The following is a 20,931-nucleotide window of genomic DNA, read 5'->3' as shown; positions in this document are numbered from 1 at the left end:
CTCCCCCCCCCCCCCAATCTCAAGTTTTCTTTAAAGCGGATCCGAGATGAAAAACTAACTATAACAAGTAACTTGTCTATACATCTTATCTAAAGTTTACATAGCATATCGAGCTGCCAACAGCTTCAAAACTTTATGATTATTTATTCCTGTAATACAATAAGGGCAGCCATGTTCTGTTTGTCACATTGTCACAGGCTGAGGGCTAAAGATGCTATCAGCTTGCCTGTGTGTAAATTCAGTCCCCTCTCCTCCTCCCCTCTGCCTCTGAAATCAATGGCTAGTAACCTCCTCCTCCTGCCCAGACTGAGCTCCCATAAGCCCTTGCCAAGGCAGAAAAGGAGCTATCGGCAAGGCTTGTTTAGTTTATAGGGAATTAGAGTATTAAAACAAAACAAAAAAAGTATTTGGCTTGAGGAATGCCCTATAAACTATATGAAAGGAACACAATTATGCAATGAGTAAAAGTTTATCCCGGATCTGCTTTAAGCATGTGGTGGCCTTCAACATAAATAAAGCTGAACTGCCCAACAAGCTTGCAGGTTATCCGGTCTGAGAGAAGCCTCGCACTAGCCAATAAATGACCATCATACTCACCTGTGGAGAAGTGGCGTGCCAACTTTCAGCGTGGAGATTCTGAGAGTGAAGATGCAGCACGACCTGGGAGGCCATCCACAAATCCGAGAATCTCAGCTGAAAGTGTTGCTGAGACGCTTGAGGTTTCATTTATAATGTATGAGCGGTTGGGTATGCAGAAGTTGTCAGCCTAATGGGTTTCATCCATACAATGGTTTTTAAATGTGACTGTTCTGACTGACGTTAACTCTCCACCACTCGAACAACCGGCATACGTGATCAGCAATGTCTGATGGACGTATAACACTACCTGGAGGTCATCGGGGATCGTATACAGTAAATACATTACAAGGATGTAGAAAGGAGCTCCGGAAACCAATTGCAAAATGTAGGAGAAGTCTTTTGGAATCTTTAATGTTCAAAAATACCCCAAAATACTCTTAACCTCCTTGCTGGTCTAATTAACGCCAGCAAGGAGGCAGCGCATAACTTTAAAAAAAAAATATTTTTTTTTAAATCATGTAGCGAGCCCAGGGCTCGCTACATGATAGCCGTTGAGCGGCGGCATCCCCCCACCCACTCCGATCGCCTTCGGCGATCAGAGTAAGCAGGTAATCCCGTTGAGAACGGGATTTCGTGCAGGGCTTCCTCGGTCGCCATGGCGACGGGGCGGGATGACGTCACAGGGAATCCCGATATGCCCCACAGCGCTGCCTGGCACTGATTGGCAAGGCTGCGCAGGGGTCTGGAGCGGGGGGGGCGGCTCGGCGCGGCGGGTAGCGGCGAATCGGCGGGTAGCGACGGCGATCGCGTGCTACACGCAGCTAGCAAAGTGCTAGCTGCGTGTAGAAAAAAAAAATTATGCAAATCGGCCCAGCGGGGCCTGAGAAATCCTCCTGCGCAGGTTACCCCGAGCTGAGCTCGGGATAACTGCAAGGAGGTTTAAGAGGAACTCCAGCGAAAATAATGTAATAAAAAAGTGCTTCATGTTTACAATAATTATGTATAAATTATTTAGTCAGTGTTTGCCCATTGTAAAATATTTTAAATCCCTGATTTACATTCTGACATTTTATCACATGGTGACATTTTTACTGCTGGCAAGTGATGTAGCTGCTGCTTGCTGTTTTGGCAGTTGGAAACAGCTGTAAACAGCTATTTCCCACAATGTAACAGGGTTCACAGACAGGAAACTGCCAGAAGTACCTCGGTACTCAGAGCTTCTTGTGGGAGGGGTTTCACCACAATATCAGTCATACAGCGCCCCCTGATGGTCCGTTTGTGAAAAGGAATAGATTTCTCATGTAAAAGGGGGTATCAGCTACTGATTGGGATAAAGTTCAATTCTTGTTTGGAGTTTCTCTTTAAATAATAATAGACATATCCATTCATAATAATACTGTACAGTGTTCTTCCCAGAATTTTTTTCCAACCGGGTGGCATGAAAAAGTAGCCGGGTGGGGAGAGATGATAGAATGCAGGGCCGGTGCTTCTCTGCACAATTCTGCTTGCAGCAGAGGAGGAGGTGAGTCGATGACAGCCGGATGCTCACCAAAACTAGCTGGGTGGAGCACCCGCATAAAAAGGCCTGGGGAGAATACTGCTGTAATAAGCAAACTTGGCCCACTAAAGCTGGAATTGATAAAGGCAGGTATTGTATTTAGGCAACAATGCCAACTTGTTTTGGGTCCACTTAATTAACGTGAACGCTCATGTATCAATTTACCAATATTCCAAAAATTACCCCTCTATGTCGGTATATTTACCCCCAAAAAATTGTTTTTTGTGGCAATTGGAGATGAGGGAGGGGGATAACGCAGTTAAGAATAGGTGTGAGGGGGTGGTTAGGGATGGGGGATAGGTGGTTAACGATAGTCATGCAGGGGTGGTTAAGGTTAGGGATGGGGGGTCGGTGGCTAGGTTTGGGGTGTGGGGGGTGGTGAAGGTTAGGCATCAGTAGTAAAAAGGTTCAGTGTGAGAATAAGGTTGTATTTAGCTGTAGTAAAGCATTGGTATTTTTTATCAATATTTTATTTTCATCATTTGCACTGTAATAGAATAGTGGTTAATTTACAGATACTCTAATATTGGGTCCTCGGTGCCCTTTTTGCGGGTTAGTGTGAGAGAGTAGGGATTAGGAGTGATGCGAGCATAAACTTTGTAAAAGAAAAGTATCATTTTTGTAATATAAAATTACTGATATGTAGGGCCGGTTCACACGGACGTTTGGCGAGCGTTTACCTCTAGTGTCCGGGAGTCGTCGTATCGGGCGGCGTGTATCAATTACCGGCATCTGCGCGAGCGAAGCATTCCGATCCCGATTTTCCCTGTTGTTCCAAGCGACCCTGGATACTTAATGCTCCAGGCGCCCAGGGTCGATTACCGCCGTGTCTTAGTGTCCTCCTGCGGGGACAAAAAAAAACGCTGATCACAACAGGAAGCTGTTGTTGAACAGGATGCGGCTGGAAGCCGGGCAGAAGTTGTGTGTACCAGCCCTAACACTACCGTAATTAATTTCCACGTCTTACAAACTCATCAGCATAGAAATTAAATGTACACACCTTATTGGAATCTAGCCTAGGCACACGGAAAGCTAGAGCTTTTTCTGACTAGACATATTTATTGAAGTATTTATATGGCGCCGACATATTACGCAGCGCTGTACAGAGTATATTGTCAGAGGAGACCAGAGGAGCTCACAATCTAATCCCCACCATAGTCCTATGCCAGTGTATGTATCGTGTAGTGCATGTATCGTAGTCGAGGGCCATTTTTTGGCGGAAGTCAATTAACTTATCTGTATGGTTTTTTGTATGTGGGAGAGAACCGGAGTGCCCGGAGGAAACCCACGCAGGCACAGGGAGAACACACAAACTCCATGCAGATGTTGACCTAGCTGGTATTTGAACCGGGAACCCAGCGCTGTCCATATGATTTAGGATTACCGGTACTCGTTGTGGAGGGAATGAAGCGAGCCTTCCTTGAGTTATTGATTTTTTTTGCAAACACCCACAGGCTGGCTTCAAGTAACGGATTCCTAGGTATCGGGCAGGCAGATGCCGTCTCCAGAAAAGCACAACAAAAACACTGCATTGCTATTATATAAATATATACATACAAACATTCTGAGTCCTGCCAAAGCTCGCATCATAATTTCCCTCTAAACCATAAACTCATCTGACAGCGTTGAGTCATCTGCAGCCATTGCCAAGGATTTGTTGCTGAACTAGACAAATTCTCCTCCGAGCAGACACAACACAAGGTGACAGCGGATACCCCGCAACTCTGCCGCCTACATTTAAAGAGAATCTGTATTGTTAAAATCACACAAAAGTAAACATACCAGTGCGTTAGGGGACATCTCCTATTCCCCTCTGTCACAATTTCGCCACTCCCCGCCGCATTAAAAGTGGTTAAAAACAGTTTTTAAAAGTTTGTTTATAAACAAACAAAATGGCCACCAAAACAGGAAGTAGGTTGATGTACAGCATGTCCACACATAGAAAATACATCCATACACAAGCAGGCTGTATACAGCCTTCCTTTTGAATCTCAAGAGATCATTTGTGTGTTTCTTTCCCCCTGCATCTCTCATGCACTGAAGTTTCAGGCTGCTCTTTTCTTCCTGCAAACAGCTTTGCCCTTGTCTGTAATTCCTCACTATGTGAAAGCCCAGCCAGCTCAGAGGACGATTTATCCAGCTTGTAAAAGATAAGAGAGAAGAGAGAAGCTGCTCTAATCTAAATAACACACAGGCAGTGTGCATAGAGAGGCCTGGAAGAGGGAGTTCATAGCAGAACCACAACACTGAAGAACTTGGCAGCCTTCCAGACACAGGCTGACAAGTCTGACAAGAGAGAGATAAGTTGATTTATTACAGAGACTGTGATAGTACAAAGTGTTGCAGTAAGCCAGAACACATTAGAATAGCTTTTGGAACTTGTAGGATGATAAAAAACAGGATGCAATTTTTGTTACGGAGTCTCTTTAAAGAGCGGCTCCACTGCCAGAGAGATCAAAGCCAGAGCAAGAGGTGCCTCTTTCTCTGGCTTTGATCTCTCTGGCACTGTATTCGGCCTGAGGAAGCGTGCTGAGACCGGCGAAACGCAATGCCAAGTGCATAATAAAGTTCGTTTTTTACCATTCAAATTTGTCATCTTCAAAGTAAGCCACCTCACGCTTTACATTTTTAGCTGTTTTAATGCAGTTTTATCATACCCTTGGCGCCTTTTTCCCCCACCACACTTTTGTGTTACCTACCCTCCATTGGGAGAGGTATTCTATTTGGTCAGGTGCCTGACACCACCCCAAAACCATCTAGAACATACATGTCAAACTCCGGCCCGTGGGCCACATCTGGCCTTCACAACCATCAGATTTGGCCCTCAGGTGGTTACCCCACTTTGCATTATGTTTGGCCCACTCTAGATCACCAGAGAAGCTATACCGGAGGGTAAGGCATATGGGGGGGGGGGGGGGGGCAGCACTAGATACCATAGCTACCAGGGAACTGTATAGTAGAGGGAAGGGGGCCACTAGACCTCAGGGAACTGTATAGGGGAAGGAGGGGGCCACTAGACACCAGGGAACTGTATAGGGGAAAGAGGGGGCCACTAGACACCAAGAAACTGTATAGGGTAGGGGGCCACTAGACACCAGGGAACTGTATAGGGGGAAGGAGGGGGCCACTAGACACCAGGGAAGTGTGTAGGGGAAGGAGGGGGCCATTAGACACCAGGGAACTGTATAGGGGAAGGAGGTGGCCACTAGACACCAAGAAACTGTATAGAGGAGGGAGGACCACTAAACACTAGGGCACTGTATAGGGGACAGCGGGGGCTATTAGACACCCGGGAACTTTATAAGGAAGAGAGGTGGCCACAAAGACATTGAGGTCGGCCCGCGACTTGGTCCCAGAGCTCAATTTCTGCCCACCTGTATTTGAGTTCGACACCCCTGATCTAGAACCTTTTGCACCAAGAGAGCGACCAAGTCCAGCTTGACTGGACACCTGAGTGGAGTTGGGTTTGTGCATCTCCACCTGACTACAGTGGTTGGTTTTCCTCCAGCAACCTCCCTTTGTGAGTACCTTTATTTATTCTACCTCAATGTTCTATTGTTGTGACTTACTGCACCATCTGGGCTCCCGTTGTCTCTGTGTTTTTGTTCCCCTCCAGGGTGTTTCCAGCTCACCCTATCCACCTGAATCGAGAAGTAAGTTTGTCAATAGAATCTAAGAGAAATCCTAATACCGTATATTCTGGCGTATAAGACGACTCCCCAACTTCTCCAGTTAAAATATAGAGTTTGTGATATACTCGCCGTATAAGACGACCCCTCTTCCAACGCACACCAAATAAAAATTACAAAATACATCATATACTGGTGCTATGTATGAACAGATACTGGTGCTGTACTGCATGTGGTACCCAGTACCTAACAGTATATACAGGCGATTGACTGGTTGGATTGGTCCACTCTCCCTGTCTTAAAGTGGATTGGTCAGCTCTTCCTAAGTGGATTGGTCAGCTCTCCCGGTTTATCAGAGCGGTATGGAAGAATAGTTCGCACTGTGCCCATAAAACACGCCTCTTTCACCCTTCTGGCCCCGCCCTTGTATCCTATTTACCTCCTCTGCCTCTCAGATCTCGCACATGTGCGCCTGCGCCGCTTCACTACAGTCCTCAGCAGCGAGATCTGAGAGTCGGTAACAGGATAGGGCGGGCCAGACGAGTGGAAGAGGCGTGTTTTATGGGCACAGTGCAATCTCCCTCTTCCATACCTTGGGCGTCCCAGACCTTGCTGTGTGAGCGGTGAGCTCCCCCCGAGCATATGCGGCGACCGCGAATCTCCAGCACCAGTAATTAAACATCAACATGTTGTGTATGCGCATCACGTATCAGCATCGCGTAAACATGAGTGTAGGCACATCGCGTACCACCCGGCATCAATGACAACCGGCGTAAAAGACGACCCCTGACTTTTCAGAAGATTTTTAAGGGTTAAAAATTAGTCTTATACGCCAGAATATACAGTGCCTCCAAAATGAAACATGGCGGAGTTGGAGCACGCCTCATAGAGGATATAAACTAGGCCAAAGGAGAAGAAACCTCCAGTATGGAGCAGGAGTACACACAGGAACACACAATACACCTCATACATATAAACTGTGAGTGGCACAAACCTCTAATCTACACACTATTTAAATATTAGCTCCTGACACTATATGAGTGATGCAGTAATCAGAGACATCAGCGATTGTTACGGCTGCCTGCCCCGGTACAAAGCCTCACAGCACAGGGACTCGCACAGCTATACACAACCCAGTTGCTGCGATATACAGATGAAAACAATGTCACAAAAATGTCAAGGTGAAGAATAGAGAGAGTGATATCATCATGGGGATCAGGTCGTTAGTAATATAAATACAAACAGAGCTTCTGGTAAAGACAAAGAAGCCCTTATAGATAACGTACCTTTCGTGACTTAAGTTTGCTTCCTCAAGAGTGACGACAGACTTTACATTCCACTTCCATAAAATTGCAGCTGGGTATTGCAACTAAACAGTTTGGTGTATGTACTTTTAAGGTAGATGGGGAGAGTTAGGTTTAGGCATTAGATGGTGGGAGGGGTTGGTTTAGGCACTTACGCGGGGGAGGGGTTTATTATGAGGGGGGGGGGTCAATTTAGACACTTATTGAGGGTTAGGTAAAGGTAGTCCCTGACTTATGAACGCCCGACTTACGAATGACCCTCCAATACAAACTGCATGGATTCTGTGTTTCCATGGGAACAAGGCAAAGAAAAAAAAAAGAAAGAAAAAGTGGCCTTTAAACTTGGGGGACAGAGATGGGCACAGTGTTGCGACTTAAGAAAAGATTCAGGTTCAGAACGAACCTACAGTCCCTATGTTATTCGTTAACCAGGGACTACCTGTATCATGTAGGGGGGTCCGGTTTAGACACTTATTGGGGAGGGTGGATTTAGGCATTAGGTAGAAAGGGTTTGGTTTTAGGGTGGGTTTAAGTGAGACTGGGTGCCTGGAGTAAACTCTGGTATAGTAAACCTCTGGTTATAGTAAACTCAGTCCTCAGGTCCCAACAAAATCATCTGCATAAATATTCAATGTATGGCCAATTCTATTATAGTAAACTTCTGATATAAAACTAATTTTCCTGGTCCCTTGGAGTTTACTATAACAAGATTCTACTGTATGAATAACCAATATTGTACTACTAGCGGCACCACCTGGGTTCCAACTCAGTGTCACCGCAATATGTACTCCCGGCTCTGGAACCGCGGCACAGAGACGGGACCAGGATCACTCTATGGCATCCAGCCGCAATATGTACTCCCGGCTCTGGACCTGCGGCACAGAGACAGGACTGGGATCACTCTATGGCATCCAGCCGCAATATGTACTCCCGGCTCTGGAACCGCGGCACTGAGACAGGACTGGGATCACTCTATGGCATCCAGCCGCAATATGTACTCCCGGCTCTGGACCCGCGGCACAGAGACAGGACTGGGATCACTCTATGGCATCCAGCCGCAATATGTACTCCCGGCTCTGGAACTGCGGCACAGAGACAGGACTGAGATCACTCTATGGCATCCAGCCGCAATATGTACTCCCGGCTCTGGAACTGCGGCACAGAGACAGGACTGGGATCACTCTATGGCATCTAGCCGCAATATGTACTCCTGGCTCTGGAACCGCAGCACAGAGACAGGACTGGGATCACTCTATGGCATCCAGCAGCAATATGTACTCCCGGCTCTGGAACCGCGGCACAGAGACAGGACTGGGATCACTCTATGGCATGCAGCCGCAATATGTACTCCCGGCTCTGGACCTGCGGCACAGAGACAGGACTGGGATCACTCTATGGCATCCAGCCGCAATATGTACTCCCGGCTCTGGAACTGCGGCACAGAGACAGGACTGGGATCACTCTATGGCATCCAGCCGCAATATGTACTCCCGGCTCTGGACCTGCGGCACAGAGACAGGACCGGGATCACTCTATGGCATCCAGCCGCAATATGTACTCCCGGCTCTGGAACCGCGGCACAGAGACAGGACTGGGATCACTCTATGGCATCCAGCCGCAATATGTACTCCCGGCTCTGGACCCGCGGCACAGAGACAGGACTGGGATCACTCTATGGCATCCAGCCGCAATATGTACTCCCGGCTCTGGAACCGCGGCACAGAGACAGGACTGGGATCACTCTATGGCATCCAGCCGCAATATGTACTCCCGGCTCTGGACCCGCGGCACAGAGACAGGACTGGGATCACTCTATGGCATCCAGCCGCAATATGTACTCCCGGCTCTGGACCCGCGGCATAGAGACAGGACCGGGATCACTCTATGGCATCCAGCCGCAATATGTACTCCCGGCTCTGGAACTGCGGCACAGAGACAGGACCGGGATCACTCTATGGCATCCAGCCGCAATATGTACTCCCGGCTCTGGAACCGCGGCACAGAGACAGGACTGGGATCACTCTATGGCATCCAGCCGCAATATGTACTCCTGGCTCTGGACCCGCGGCATAGAGACAGGACTGGGATCACTCTATGGCTTCCAGCCGCAATATGTACTCCCGGCTCTGGACCCGCGGCATAGAGACAAGACCGGGATCACTCTATGGCATTCAGCCGCAATATGTACTCCCGGCTCTGGAACCGCGGCACAGAGACAGGACTGGGATCACTCTATGGCATCCAGCCGCAATATGTACTCCCGGCTCTGGAACCGCAGCACAGAGACAGGACTGGGATCACTCTATGGCATCCAGCCGCAATATGTACTCCCGGCTCTGGAACTGCGGCACAGAGACAGGACCGGGATCACTCTATGGCACCCAGCCGCAATATGTACTCCCGGCTCTGGAACCGCGGCACAGAGACAGGACTGGGATCACTCTATGGCATCCAGCCGCAATATGTACTCCCGGCTCTGGAACCGCAGCACAGAGACAGGATTGGGATCACTCTATGGCACCCAGCCGCAATATGTACTCCCGGCTCTGGAACTGCGGCACAGAGGCAGGACCGGGATCACTCTATGGCATCCAGCCGCAATATGTACTCCCGGCTCTGGACCCGCGGCATAGAGACAGGACCGGGATCACTCTATGGCATCCAGCCGCAATATGTACTCCTGGCTCTGGAACCGCAGCACAGAGACAGGACTGGGATCACTCTATGGCATCCAGCCGCAATATGTACTCCCAGCTCTGGACCTGCGGCACAGAGACAGGACCGGGATCACTCTATGGCATCCAGCCGCAATATGTACTCCTGGCTCTGGAACCGCGGCACAGAGACAGGACTGGGATCACTCTATGGCATCCAGCCGCAATATGTACTCCTGGCTCTGGAACCGCAGCACAGAGACAGGACTGGGATCACTCTATGGCATCCAGCCGCAATATGTACTCCCAGCTCTGGACCTGCAGCACAGAGACAGGACCGGGATCACTCTATGGCATCCAGCCGCAATATGTACTCCTGGCTCTGGAACCGCAGCACAGAGACAGGACCGGGATCACTCTATGGCATCCAGCCGCAATATGTACTCCCGGCTCTGGACCTGCAGCACAGAGACAGGATTGGGATCACTCTATGGCACCCAGCCGCAATATGTACTCCCGGCTCTGGAACTGCGGCACAGAGGCAGGACCGGGATCACTCTATGGCATCCAGCCGCAATATGTACTCCCGGCTCTGGACCCGCGGCATAGAGACAGGACCGGGATCACTCTATGGCATCCAGCCGCAATATGTACTCCTGGCTCTGGAACCGCAGCACAGAGACAGGACTGGGATCACTCTATGGCATCCAGCCGCAATATGTACTCCCAGCTCTGGACCTGCGGCACAGAGACAGGACCGGGATCACTCTATGGCATCCAGCCGCAATATGTACTCCTGGCTCTGGAACCGCGGCACAGAGACAGGACTGGGATCACTCTATGGCATCCAGCCGCAATATGTACTCCTGGCTCTGGAACCGCAGCACAGAGACAGGACTGGGATCACTCTATGGCATCCAGCCGCAATATGTACTCCCAGCTCTGGACCTGCAGCACAGAGACAGGACCGGGATCACTCTATGGCATCCAGCCGCAATATGTACTCCTGGCTCTGGAACCGCAGCACAGAGACAGGACCGGGATCACTCTATGGCATCCAGCCGCAATATGTACTCCCGGCTCTGGACCTGCGGCACAGAGAAAGGACCGGGATCACTCTATGGCATCCAGCCGCAATATGTACTCCCGGCTCTAGAACCGCGGCTCAGAGACAGGACCGGGATCACTCTATGGCATCCAGCCGCAATATGTACTCCCGGCTCTGGAACCGCGGCACAGAGACAGGAATGGGATCACTCTATGGTATCCAGCCGCAATATGTACTCCCGGCTCTGGACCTGCGGCACAGAGACAGGACTGAGATCACTATATGGCATCCAGCCGCAATATGTACTCCCGGCTCTGGACCTGCGGCACAGAGACAGGACTGGGATCACTATATGGCATCCAGCCGCAATATGTACTCCCGGCTCTGGAACTGCGGCACAGAGACAGGACTGAGATCACTCTATGGCATCCAGCCGCAATATGTACTCCCGGCTCTGGACCCGCGGCATAGAGACAGGACTGGGATCACACTATGGCTTCCAGCCGCAATATGTACTCCCGGCTCTGGACCCGCGGCATAGAGACAAGACCGGGATCACTCTATGGCATCCAGCCGCAATATGTACTCCCGGCTCTGGAACCGCAGCACAGAGACAGGACTGGGATCACTCTATGGCATCCAGCCGCAATATGTACTCCCGGCTCTGGAACCGCAGCACAGAGACAGGACTGGGATCACTCTATGGCATCCAGCCGCAATATGTACTCCCGACTCTGGACCTGCGGCACAGAGACAGGACTGGGATCACTCTATGGCATCCAGCCGCAATATGTACTCCTGGCTCTGGACCCGCAGCACAGAGACAGGATTGGGATCACTCTATGGCACCCAGCCGCAATATGTACTCCTGGCTCTGGACCCGCAGCACAGAGACAGGACCGGGATCACTCTATGGCATCCAGCCGCAATACGTACTCCCGGCTCTGGAACCGCAGCACAGAGACAGGATTGGGATCACTCTATGGCACCCAGCCGCAATATGTACTCCCGGCTCTGGAACTGCGGCACAGAAACAGGACCGGGATCACTCTATGGCATCCAGCCGCAATATGTACTCCCGGCTCTGGACCCGCGGCATAGAGACAGGACTGGGATCACTCTATGGCATCCAGCCGCAATATGTACTCCCGGCTCTGGACCTGCGGCACAGAGACAGGACTGGGATCACTCTATGGCATCCAGCCGCAATATGTACTCCCAGCTCTGGACCTGCGGCACAGAGACAGGACCGGGATCACTATATGGCATCCAGCCGCAATATGTACTCCTGGCTCTGGAACCGCAGCACAGAGACAGGACTGGGATCACTCTATGGCATCCAGCCGCAATATGTACTCCCAGCTCTGGACCTGCGGCACAGAGACAGGACCGGGATCACTCTATGGCATCCAGCCGCAATATGTACTCCTGGCTCTGGAACCGCAGCACAGAGACAGGACTGGGATCACTCTATGGCATCCAGCCGCAATATGTACTCCCGGCTCTGGAACTGCGGCACAGAGACAGGACTGGGATCACTCTATGGCATCCAGCCGCAATATGTACTCCCGGCTCTAGAACCGCGGCTCAGAGACAGGACCGGGATCACTCTATGGCATCCAGCCGCAATATGTACTCCCGACTCTGGACCTGCGGCACAGAGAAAGGACCGGGATCACTCTATGGCATCCAGTTGCAATATGTACTCCCGGCTCTAGAACCGCGGCTCAGAGACAGGACCGGGATCACTCTATGGCATCCAGCCGCAATATGTACTCCCGGCTCTGGACCCGCGGCATAGAGACAGGACCGGGATCACTCTATGGCATCCAGCCGCAATATGTACTCCTGGCTCTGGAACCGCAGCACAGAGACAGGACTGGGATCACTCTATGGCATCCAGCCGCAATATGTACTCCCGGCTCTGGACCTGCGGCACAGAGAAAGGACTGGGATCACTCTATGGCATCCAGCCGCAATATGTACTCCCGGCTCTGGAACTGCGGCACAGAGACAGGACTGGGATCACTCTATGGCATCCAGCCGCAATATGTACTCCCGGCTCTGGACCCGCGGCATAGAGACAGGACCGGGATCACTCTATGGCATCCAGCCGCAATATGTACTCCTGGCTCTGGAACCGCAGCACAGAGACAGGACTGGGATCACTCTATGGCATCCAGCCGCAATATGTACTCCCAGCTCTGGACCTGCGGCACAGAGACAGGACCGGGAACACTCTATGGCATCCAGCCGCAATATGTACTCCTGGCTCTGGAACCGCGGCACAGAGACAGGACTGGGATCACTCTATGGCATCCAGCCGCAATATGTACTCCTGGCTCTGGAACCGCAGCACAGAGACAGGACTGGGATCACTCTATGGCATCCAGCCGCAATATGTACTCCCAGCTCTGGACCTGCGGCACAGAGACAGGACCGGGATCACTCTATGGCATCCAGCCGCAATATGTACTCCTGGCTCTGGAACCGCAGCACAGAGACAGGACTGGGATCACTCTATGGCATCCAGCCGCAATATGTACTCCCAGCTCTGGACCTGCGGCACAGAGACAGGACTGGGATCACTCTATGGCATCCAGCCGCAATATGTACTCCCGGCTCTGGACCTACGGCACAGAGACAGGACCGGGATCACTCTATGGCATCCAGCCGCAATATGTACTCCCGGCTCTGGAACTGCGGCACAGAGACAGGACTGGGATCACTCTATGGCATCCAGCCGCAATATGTACTCCCGGCTCTAGAACCGCGGCTCAGAGACAGGACCGGGATCACTCTATGGCATCCAGCCGCAATATGTACTCCCGGCTCTGGACCTGCGGCACAGAGAAAGGACCGGGATCACTCTATGGCATCCAGCCGCAATATGTACTCCCGGCTCTAGAAACGCGGCTCAGAGACAGGACCGGGATCACTCTATGGCATCCAGCCGCAATATGTACTCCCGGCTCTGGAACTGCGAAACAGAGACAGGACCGGGATCACTCTATGGCATCCAGCCGCAATATGTACTCCCGGCTCTGGAACCGCGGCACAGAGACAGGACTGGGATCACTCTATGGTATCCAGCCGCAATATGTACTCCCGGCTCTGGACCTGCGGCACAGAGACAGGACTGAGATCACTATATGGCATCCAGCCGCAATATGTACTCCCGGCTCTGGACCTGCGGCACAGAGACAGGACTGGGATCACTCTATGGCATCCAGCCGCAATATGTACTCCCGGCTCTGGAACTGCGGCACAGAGACAGGACTGGGATCACTCTATGGCATCCAGCCGCAATATGTACTCCCGGCTCTGGACCCGCGGCACAGAGACAGGACTGGGATCACTCTATGGCATCCAGCCGCAATATGTACTCCCGGTCTGGAACTGCGAAACAGAGACAGGACCGGGATCACTCTATGGCATCCAGCCGCAATATGTACTCCCGGCTCTGGAACCGCGGCACAGAGACAGGATTGGGATCACTCTATGGCAGCCAGCCGCAATATGTACTCCCGGCTCTGGAACCGCGGCACAGAGACAGGACCGGGATCACTCTATGGCATCCAGCCGCAATATGTACTCCCGGCTATGGAACTGCGGCACAGAGACAAGACCGGGATCACTCTATGGCATCCAGCCGCAATATGTACTCCCGGCTATGGAACTGCGGCACAGAGACAGGACCGGGATCACTCTATGGCATCCAGCCGCAATATGTACTCCCGGCTATGGAACTGCAGCACAGAGACAGGACTGGGATCACTCTATGGCATCCAGCCGCAATATGTACTCCCGGCTCTGGAACCGCGGCACAGAGACAGGACCGGGATCACTCTATGGCATCCAGCCGCAATATGTACTCCCGGCTCTGGACCCGCGGCACAGAGACAGGACCGGGATCACTCTATGGCATCCAGCCGCAATATGTACTCCCGGCTCTGGACCCGCGGCACAGAGACAGGACTGGGATCACTCTATGGCTTCCAGCCGCAATATGTACTCCTGGCTCTGGAACCGCGGCACAGAGACAGGACTGGGATCACTCTATGGCATCCAGCCGCAATATGTACTCCCGGCTCTGGAACTGCGGCACAGAGACAGGACCGGGATCACTCTATGGCACCCAGCCGCAATATGTACTCCCGGCTCTGGAACCGCAGCACAGAGACAGGACTGGGATCACTCTATGGCATCCAGCCGCAATATGTACTCCCGGCTCTGGAACCGCAGCACAGAGACAGGATTGGGATCACTCTATGGCACCCAGCCGCAATATGTACTCCCGGCTCTGGAACTGCGGCACAGAGGCAGGACTGGGATCACTCTATGGCATCCAGCCGCAATATGTACTCCCGGCTCTGGACCCGCGGCATAGAGACAGGACCGGGATCACTCTATGGCATCCAGCCGCAATATGTACTCCTGGCTCTGGAACCGCAGCACAGAGACAGGACTGGGATCACTCTATGGCATCCAGCCGCAATATGTACTCCCAGCTCTGGACCTGCGGCACAGAGACAGGACCGGGATCACTCTATGGCATCCAGCCGCAATATGTACTCCTGGCTCTGGAACCGCGGCACAGAGACAGGACTGGGATCACTCTATGGCATCCAGCCGCAATATGTACTCCTGGCTCTGGAACCGCAGCACAGAGACAGGACCGGGATCACTCTATGGCATCCAGCCGCAATATGTACTCCCAGCTCTGGACCTGCAGCACAGAGACAGGACCGGGATCACTCTATGGCATCCAGCCGCAATATGTACTCCTGGCTCTGGAACCGCAGCACAGAGACAGGACCGGGATCACTCTATGGCATCCAGCCGCAATATGTACTCCCGGCTCTGGACCTGCGGCACAGAGAAAGGACCGGGATCACTCTATGGCATCCAGCCGCAATATGTACTCCCGGCTCTAGAACCGCGGCTCAGAGACAGGACCGGGATCACTCTATGGCATCCAGCCGCAATATGTACTCCCGGCTCTGGAACTGCGAAACAGAGACAGGACCGGGATCACTCTATGGCATCCAGCCGCAATATGTACTCCCGGCTCTGGAACCGCGGCACAGAGAAAGGACTGGGATCACTCTATGGTATCCAGCCGCAATATGTACTCCCGGCTCTGGACCTGCGGCACAGAGACAGGACTGGGATCACTCTATGGCATCCAGCCGCAATATGTACTCCCGGCTCTGGAACAGCGGCACAGAGACAGGACTGGGATCACTCTATGGCATCCAGCCGCAATATGTACTCCCGGCTCTGGACCCGCGGCACAGAGACAGGACTGGGATCACTCTATGGCATCCAGCCGCAATATGTACTCCCGGCTCTGGAACTGCGGCACAGAGACAGGACTGAGATCACTCTATGGCATCCAGCCGCAATATGTACTCCCGGCTCTGGAACTGCGGCACAGAGACAGGACTGGGATCACTCTATGGCATCCAGCCGCAATATGTACTCCCGGCTCTGGACCTGCGGCACAGAGACAGGACCGGGATCACTCTATGGCATCCAGCCGCAATATGTACTCCCAGCTCAGGAACCGCGGCAAAGAGACAGGACTGGGATCACTTTATGGCATCCAGCCGCAATATGTACTCCCGGCTCTGGACCCGCGGCACAGAGACAGGACTGGGATCACTCTATGGCATCCAGCCGCAATATGTACTCCCGGCTCTGGACCCGCGGCACAGAGACAGGACTGGGATCACTCTATGGCATCCAGCCGCAATATGTACTCCCGGCTCTGGAACTGCGGCACAGAGAAGGGACTGGGATCACTCTATGGCATCCAGCCGCAATATGTACTCCCGGCTCTGGACCCGCGGCATAGAGACAGGACTGGGATCACTCTATGGCTTCCAGCCGCAATATGTACTCCCGGCTCTGGACCCGCGGCATAGAGACAAGACCGGGATCACTCTATGGCATTCAGCCGCAATATGTACTCCCGGCTCTGGAACCGCGGCACAGAGACAGGACTGGGATCACTCTATGGCATCCAGCCGCAATATGTACTCCCGGCTCTGGAACCGCAGCACAGAGACAGGACTGGGATCACTCTATGGCATCCAGCCGCAATATGTACTCCCGGCTCTGGAACCGCAGCACAGAGACAGGACTGGGATCACTCTATGGCATCCAGCCGCAATATGTACTCCCGGCTCTGGACCTGCGGCACAGAGACAGGACTGGGATCACTCTATGGCATCCAGCCGCAATATGTACTCCTGGCTCTGGACCCGCAGCACAGAGACAGGATTGGGATCACTCTATGGCACCCAGCCGCAATATGTACTCCTGGCTCTGGACCCGCAGCACAGAGACAGGACCGGGATCACTCTATGGCATCCAGCCGCAATATGTACTCCCGGCTCTGGAACCGCAGCACAGAGACAGGATTGGGATCACTCTATGGCACAGAGCCGCAATATGTACTCCCGGCTCTGGAACTGCGGCACAGAGAAAGGACCGGGATCACTCTATGGCATCCAGCCGCAATATGTACTCCCGGCTCTGGAACCGCGGCACAGAGACAGGAATGGGATCACTCTATGGTATCCAGCCGCAATATGTACTCCCGGCTCTGGACCTGCGGCACAGAGACAGGACTGAGATCACTATATGGCATCCAGCCGCAATATGTACTCCCGGCTCTGGACCTGCGGCACAGAGACAGGACTGGGATCACTCTATGGCATCCAGCCGCAATATGTACTCCCGGCTCTGGAACAGCGGCACAGAGACAGGACTGGGATCACTCTATGGCATCCAGCCGCAATATGTACTCCCGGCTCTGGAACTGCGGCACAGAGACAGGACTGAGATCACTCTATGGCATCCAGCCGCAATATGTACTCCCGGCTCTGGACCCGCGGCATAGAGACAGGACTGGGATCACACTATGGCTTCCAGCCGCAATATGTACTCCCGGCTCTGGACCCGCGGCATAGAGACAAGACCGGGATCACTCTATGGCATCCAGCCGCAATATGTACTCCCGGCTCTGGAACCGCAGCACAGAGACAGGACTGGGATCACTCTATGGCATCCAGCCGCAATATGTACTCCCGGCTCTGGAACCGCAGCACAGAGACAGGACTGGGATCACTCTATGGCATCCAGCCGCAATATGTACTCCCGACTCTGGACCTGCGGCACAGAGACAGGACTGGGATCACTCTATGGCATCCAGCCGCAATATGTACTCCTGGCTCTGGACCCGCAGCACAGAGACAGGATTGGGATCACTCTATGGCACCCAGCCGCAATATGTACTCCTGGCTCTGGACCCGCAGCACAGAGACAGGACCGGGATCACTCTATGGCATCCAGCCGCAATATGTACTCCCGGCTCTGGAACCGCAGCACAGAGACAGGATTGGGATCACTCTATGGCACCCAGCCGCAATATGTACTCCCGGCTCTGGAACTGCGGCACAGAAACAGGACCGGGATCACTCTATGGCATCCAGCCGCAATATGTACTCCCGGCTCTGGACCCGCGGCATAGAGACAGGACCGGGATCACTCTATGGCATCCAGCCGCAATATGTACTCCTGGCTCTGGAACCACAGCACAGAGACAGGACTGGGATCACTCTATGGCATCCAGCCGCAATATGTACTCCCGGCTCTGGACCTGCGGCACAGAGACAGGACTGGGATCACTCTATGGCATCCAGCCGCAATATGTACTCCCAGCTCTGGACCTGCGGCACAGAGACAGGACCGGGATCACTATATGGCATCCAGCCGCAATATGTACTCCTGGCTCTGGAACCGCAGCACAGAGACAGGACTGGGATCACTCTATGGCATCCAGCCGCAATATGTACTCCCAGCTCTGGACCTGCGGCACAGAGACAGGACCGGGATCACTCTATGGCATCCAGCCGCAATATGTACTCCTGGCTCTGGAACCGCAGCACAGAGACAGGACTGGGATCACTCTATGGCATCCAGCCGCAATATGTACTCCCGGCTCTGGAACTGCGGCACAGAGACAGGACTGGGATCACTCTATGGCATCCAGCCGCAATATGTACTCCCGGCTCTAGAACCGCGGCTCAGAGACAGGACCGGGATCACTCTATGGCATCCAGCCGCAATATGTACTCCCGACTCTGGACCTGCGGCACAGAGAAAGGACCGGGATCACTCTATGGCATCCAGTTGCAATATGTACTCCCGGCTCTAGAACCGCGGCTCAGAGACAGGACCGGGATCACTCTATGGCATCCAGCCGCAATATGTACTCCCGGCTCTGGACCCGCGGCATAGAGACAGGACCGGGATCACTCTATGGCATCCAGCCGCAATATGTACTCCTGGCTCTGGAACCGCAGCACAGAGACAGGACTGGGATCACTCTATGGCATCCAGCCGCAATATGTACTCCCGGCTCTGGACCTGCGGCACAGAGAAAGGACTGGGATCACTCTATGGCATCCAGCCGCAATATGTACTCCCGCCTCTGGAACTGCGGCACAGAGACAGGACTGGGATCACTCTATGGCATCCAGCCGCAATATGTACTCCCGGCTCTGGACCCGCGGCATAGAGACAGGACCGGGATAACTCTATGGCATCCAGCCGCAATATGTACTCCTGGCTCTGGAACCGCAGCACAGAGACAGGACTGGGATCACTCTATGGCATCCAGCCGCAATATGTACTCCCAGCTCTGGACCTGCGGCACAGAGACAGGACCGGGATCACTCTATGGCATCCAGCCGCAATATGTACTCCTGGCTCTGGAACCGCGGCACAGAGACAGGACTGGGATCACTCTATGGCATCCAGCCGCAATATGTACTCCTGGCTCTGGAACCGCAGCACAGAGACAGGACTGGGATCACTCTATGGCATCCAGCCGCAATATGTACTCCCAGCTCTGGACCTGCGGCACAGAGACAGGACCGGGATCACTCTATGGCATCCAGCCGCAATATGTACTCCTGGCTCTGGAACCGCAGCACAGAGACAGGACTGGGATCACTCTATGGCATCCAGCCGCAATATGTACTCCCAGCTCTGGACCTGCGGCACAGAGACAGGACTGGGATCACTCTATGGCATCCAGCCGCAATATGTACTCCCGGCTCTGGACCTACGGCACAGAGACAGGACCGGGATCACTCTATGGCATCCAGCCGCAATATGTACTCCCGGCTCTGGAACTGCGGCACAGAGACAGGACTGGGATCACTCTATGGCATCCAGCCGCAATATGTACTCCCGGCTCTAGAACCGCGGCTCAGAGACAGGACCGGGATCACTCTATGGCATCCAGCCGCAATATGTACTCCCGGCTCTGGACCTGCGGCACAGAGAAAGGACCGGGATCACTCTATGGCATCCAGCCGCAATATGTACTCCCGGCTCTAGAAACGCGGCTCAGAGACAGGACCGGGATCACTCTATGGCATCCAGCCGCAATATGTACTCCCGGCTCTGGAACTGCGAAACAGAGACAGGACCGGGATCACTCTATGGCATCCAGCCGCAATATGTACTCCCGGCTCTGGAACCGCGGCACAGAGACAGGACTGGGATCACTCTATGGTATCCAGCCGCAATATGTACTCCCGGCTCTGGACCTGCGGCACAGAGACAGGACTGAGATCACTATATGGCATCCAGCCGCAATATGTACTCCCGGCTCTGGACCTGCGGCACAGAGACAGGACTGGGATCACTCTATGGCATCCAGCCGCAATATGTACTCCCGGCTCTGGAACTGCGGCACAGAGACAGGACTGGGATCACTCTATGGCATCCAGCCGCAATATGTACTCCCGGCTCTGGACCCGCGGCACAGAGACAGGACTGGGATCACTCTATGGCATCCAGCCGCAATATGTACTCCCGACTCTGGACCTGCGGCACAGAGAAAGGACCGGGATCACTCTATGGCATCCAGTTGCAATATGTACTCCCGGCTCTAGAACCGCGGCTCAGAGACAGGACCGGGATCACTCTATGGCATCCAGCCGCAATATGTACTCCCGGCTCTGGACCCGCGGCATAGAGACAGGACCGGGATCACTCTATGGCATCCAGCCGCAATATGTACTCCTGGCTCTGGAACCGCAGCACAGAGACAGGACTGGGATCACTCTATGGCATC

At 53.2% G+C, this 20,931-nt stretch overlaps 1 protein-coding gene across 2 annotated transcripts in view; it reads right to left on the bottom strand.

The window, feature by feature from the left end:
* The window catches only part of LOC137521970 (beta-1,4-galactosyltransferase 3-like), a 263,991-nt gene that overhangs the window by 177,150 nt on the left and 65,910 nt on the right, over positions 1 to 20,931 (bottom strand). The window contains exon 1 of one of the 2 annotated variants that reach the window (XM_068241949.1): positions 2,818 to 2,921. The exons of the other annotated variant lie outside the window; for it this stretch is intronic. The gene's annotated coding sequence lies outside the window, so the exon portion shown is untranslated. Of the gene's footprint in view, positions 1 to 2,817; positions 2,922 to 20,931 lie in introns of those variants that run through there. 2 annotated transcript variants of the gene reach the window in all.

Source organism: Hyperolius riggenbachi, chromosome 6, assembly GCF_040937935.1.
Source record: "Hyperolius riggenbachi isolate aHypRig1 chromosome 6, aHypRig1.pri, whole genome shotgun sequence".
In the NCBI taxonomy this organism is placed as follows: Eukaryota; Metazoa; Chordata; class Amphibia; order Anura; family Hyperoliidae; genus Hyperolius; species Hyperolius riggenbachi.
Note: the sequence above shows the minus strand (reverse complement) of the source record. Positions and strands in the feature narration are given on the sequence as shown.